Source organism: Adiantum capillus-veneris, chromosome 6 (assembly GCF_014529385.1).
Source record: "Adiantum capillus-veneris isolate H3 chromosome 6, ASM1452938v2, whole genome shotgun sequence".
Taxonomy (NCBI): Eukaryota; Viridiplantae; Streptophyta; class Polypodiopsida; order Polypodiales; family Pteridaceae; genus Adiantum; species Adiantum capillus-veneris.
This window is the reverse complement of record NC_140936.1, coordinates 49,259,259-49,264,415: the sequence shown is the minus strand read 5'-3', so window position 1 is coordinate 49,264,415 and position 5,157 is coordinate 49,259,259.

Genomic DNA, 5,157 nt, shown 5'->3' with positions numbered 1-5,157 from the left:
TTCTTGCTTACATACCCAAAAGGAAGGCCATATATTTGTGAAGCAAAATATGAATTGAAAAAATTGCTGACTCAACTTGCCTCTCTATGTCTTTCCAGTGGGATGTGAACCAGTCCATTCTCGGTTGGCTGCTTTAATACAAATCGTCCGCCACAAACATTGCCACTATGTCCTAGTATGGTATGTCGTCGTTGATGGAAATGTCATGTAGGTCCAAAGCACCTTCATCTTCTTCACGCTCATTCCCTACCCTTGATAAGGAGTAATCCCTGTTGACAAAGGGTAGTAGTAACGTAACATTTTGTGCAAGGTAGCCAAGAAATCATTTCCAAATGGGTGGCACATTTGGAATCTCCAAGACATAAGGGTACAGTTGAAGATATTGTTATACGTCAAGCAAATGTCGTTGTTTGCATCATCCACCCCATACAAACTGTACAATCCTATGCCTTTGTTCACCTCGTCCACAGCTATGTTGTGCTGCACTTTTTGAAAGTAGGGCTCGCCATCATCCTTCAGACAGTATCCAGTCATACCCTCAAATGTGTGTACAGGTTTTTTCCCTCAATGCTCGACAAAGCACATTTCCCCCAGATGGATTGTCCTTATACCAACCCAAGTAACTTTTCAATTTCTTATTTATAGCAATAAGGGAGCTACACAATATACGTATGACCATTTGGAAGGGCAAGTAGAACACACTACCCGCCTCTCCACCAAGCAAATGCTAGCTATTGTTTCCTTCGTCAAGAACTCCTACACTCGACCCAAGAGGTTGACATCTATGTTGGCACCGCCTACAGCCACAATAACGCTAATGTCCATTAGTTTTTTGGGCTTCTGTCCATCCCTTTTGCATCTCTCTGCGCATGTCCGTGCAAGTCTGCTTTTCTTCTTCGGTGTATAGTTAAGTCCGTTTGCCAATGGTCTTCTTCTCTTTTTGGACAGACGGACATGGTCCTCTGCCACGTCCCGTGCTAGACTCTTCAATCACACCATTGCACCTACATAAACAACAACAGCTCATGACCATGCAGCCCTATACCTCCTCCCTCTCTTTTTCTCTCTCTCTCTCTCTCTCTCTCTCTCTCTCTCTCTCTCTCTCTCTCTGCCTCTTCCTCCCCCTCTGAATGCACGCATTCGCCCGACTGCAGGACATACAGTCTACTTTGCACAATTTTCGCATACACTCACATGCTTCGACCACAAGATCACTCCTCTCGCATACCCACATTGCACAGGCCTGCTCACATTTCTCAACCCGAAAACCAGAGCATTTAAATTTACGTGCATACATGCCTACTCTAACAAAAATAATACTAAGGCTAGACTGTAAAGACCAATGACTTTTAGCGTTGAAGTTTGCCGGACGTTATCCTTTTGCAGAAATATCATGCAGCCGAAAAACGATGAGAATAATAACGTAACTTTGTATTCGTATTCTGAAAACTTGAGGCATCTTTTTGAGATGCTCTCTTTCCTCATTGGCGGGGGGTGTAAACCCTCTCGATTCTCGAATACTGTGGCAGTCAACAGCCATTGTCCAATCTTATGTGGATGCAAAAGTTAACACGCGCAGCGTGCGATGTGGAGCTATGCTCATGAAGGCGGTGCACCATTCTTATGATCCATCATCTTCCTTTTGAGGCTACATCAACAACAACCCATATATAGGCACACATACTTTGGTCTGTTCGTCCAACATTAATTAATTAACACCCAAGATTCTCACAAGACCTTAACTTTTAAAACCAACACTCGGTTGGAGTCGATGCACACGTTCCGTATGCTTTCTCCTTTGATGCTCTCGTCCTATCGCAACCCGCTGCGTTTGTAGCCCTGCGACATGCTCAATCCTTTGCACCTTCCCACCTTCGAACCTCTCTGTGTGCGCATGCAAGGTTGAGCACCACGTGCAATCGGAGATTCCGTTGGCCACACCTTGCAGACGCTTCAAATCTGCCTGCACACCCAGCCCGAAATTGGGCACACACCTGGAGCCTGCACTCAACCCTGGAGACAGGTTGCCCGCTCTCCCAATGCCGAAGATGGCCCCTGCGCATCCCATAGCTCGCAGAGAAGCCTCTGCCGCCGCCGAGCTTTGCCACCTCTGAACCCAAAAGAGAAACGCCTCATTGCCCTCGTCTCCTCTGCAGACTGAGACGGAGAGAGACAGGCCCCAAGGCCCTCGTTTCTTGTGCGGACTGAAACAACGACAGAGACAGAGAGAGAGAGAGAGAGAGAGAGAGAGAGAGAGAGAGAGAGAGAGAGAGGCCTCATCGTCCCCCTCTCCTCTGCGGACTAGAAACGGCAGGCCTGGCTTCGCATCAAAACTGACGCCATACACAGGCCTTGCCACCCATCCTCAGACCGTGAATGAGCTTCTCACCTTGCTTTGCCCGCAATGGCTGAATAGTGCCCCGACCTCACAACTGACGCAGAGAGAGAGAGAGAGAGAGAGAGAGAGAGAGAGAGAGAGAGAGAGAGAGAGAGAGAGAGAGAGATCTGTGCACGGCATCGATGCTTCTTAATCACCCCCATGAGTCATACCCATGCCCTAGAGAGAGAGAGAGAGAGAGAGAGAGAGAGAGAGAGAGAGATTGATGGGCCATCACTTCGTACTCAGCACAATGAGAGAAGAAAAAGAAGCGAATTTTAACGTCGCAGGAAACTATCCCAAGACACTTTAAATTATCTCTCTCTCTCTCTCTCTTTTACTCTCCCCTCTCCACGTGCCAATCCTCCTCCTTTGCCCCCCTTTGCCCTTTTTGTTTTCAAAAGGATCTCTTGTAGATTCTCAGAAACTAATGTAAAATGAATTAGGGGACATACTTAGGACCCTCAACTTTCAAGTAAAGATGCTTTTTAAATTTCAGAAATATGTATAACGTCAATCTCAAGACTAATACCCACCAGCTAATAAAAGGTATTCCATTTGGCTCAAAACCATCACCACCATTAAGAGCCAATTGACGTGGACGATTGGTTTACAACTGGTTGGCACATGCTACAAGCACTACCATCATTTCAAATAAACATTCATCAAAAGCAATAATCTTGAGGGTCCCAAATAGAACAAGGCAAAAAGCATGCCATCGAGGAGATTGTTTTACTGGGAAATTCCAAAATGGAGCCTCACAAAGTGTACAGATCACCCACCAAAATGTCAAAACAAATTGTGCAAACTACTGGGCATTTCTATTTTCTCTACTTCTTTGAAGGCGTATACCGTCGGGGCTGATTCAAAATGAAAGTGAGATCTCTTTCACGTAGTGTTGGTTGATGTATAATCATATGTTGCTTACCATCCAACCCAAGAATCTGTGTGTAGACAAAGTATAAATGCTTACAAGCTATGTAAGATTTTGTTGCTTTCTCCCGTCCTTGAAAATCAGGGCATGTACAGTAGGGCTCCATAGCGACATGCACATCATATACATCTTGCGTTAATATCTTGAACACGGCATGACGATTAGGCACCATAATTATCTCTTGTACAAAACAAGCTTCCATACATGCTCCTATTTCCATGCGCTTATTTGCCTCCTTAGAGACACCGGACCTCCATTTTTTACTGCGCTTGCTAGAGGTTCCCACTGTCTCCCCTTTCTTGACAACCTGTGGAGAAGGAGCTCTAATAAAAAAACCTGCCCCTAGCAAACCAGCATACTCCTCCTTTGATACACTTGTTCCACTCTCTACTAGCCAAGTTGTTGGCCTTTCCGGTGGTGACAATACTTGTTTGGCCACAACTTCAGTGTGTTGCACATCATGGCCACAAAACCACATCCATTGGTGTTGCCTCTGGTATTTGTAAGTTCTCTCTCCCCAAAAGCATGGGGCCACAAGTCCTGGAGACCTACTTTGCACGACATTCTCACATCTTCTCCCTTCAAGCACACCAAAGCACTTACGAGAGACATTTTGAGGCATTCGTCTGATTGCCCAATGACCCCTTGGCACAGCAATCTCAAAATCACCTATAACATATTCACTAATAGAGGGTGCGGTGTCATCTCTTATGTCATTATTTGCATGAATCTCCTCATCTGTGGAATCTGCATTCACATCAAATTTCTGTCCCTCTTTCTTCATGTCCGTATCAAACAAAATCTTTCGTGGTCGTCCGCGCTCTTTTCATTCTCTAGACTCCATCACATAACCAGGCTTATAAGAAGTTGTTTCTGCAAACCCTCTAGCCTTCTTTCTTTGCACGGTTTCCCTGTCTCCATGCAATAAAGGTTGCCCATAAAATGGTGTGCCTGCGACTTCTCCTTGGAGAGCATGTGCCAGCGCAAGTGGGCTGAGAGTTTTCTCTTTATTTGTTGATCTCTCTAGATATGTTTGCATATCTAGACCAAACCCTATGTATCTACCAGTCACATAGCCATGTTGCTTTGTGCATTGAATGTAAGCATTGATGACATCAGTGACGCATGCATCATACAAGGAAATTTTTTTGTTATCCCTTCACCAGCAAGCCAAGATGCATGAATGGTCTCTTACAAATTGGTACTAGGAATTTGAGCTTTTTCCCAAGGACTCATAGATATCTGCATTCCACCAACAAAAAACTTTGAATCAGTGAAACAAAAAATGGAGAAGGTCAAAGTTAGGCTCATGATTGTATCATACTTCATTCTGTAGGCTACCCCAATGACATATCCTTGTCTCCCACCACTTGAACCATTTCTCCAGTGACTTGATATTCTCACTTGCAACATTATTTGACCACCATCTTCTAATTTCTTCTGCTTGCTTCATTGCCAGACCCATTGTCCTTGATTTGTGCCAAGTCTCACACATGTCTTTGTGGATACTAAACTTTTCTTTGGCTATATATTTTTTAGTGTGTTTCTGTAGACTTTGCTCCCAATGGAAGAGACAGGACCTTTCTCTTCCAATCATGATGTTATTTGGCCCTCCATTGAAAAATGTACGCACGGCAGCCCAGTTTTTTCCAGCCTCATCAGCATAAAGCTTGAAAAGTTTGCCGATGGATAACCTTCTTGAGCCAAAACATCATTAAGAGATCTCCAAAACAAGACTTGTGTGTCTGTATCCTCCTCTTTGGTGTCACAAACCGCTATAACCATCAATCCCTTCAAACTAAAGAAAATAACAAATCTTAACCACAACAAGTCTGCAAATGATGCA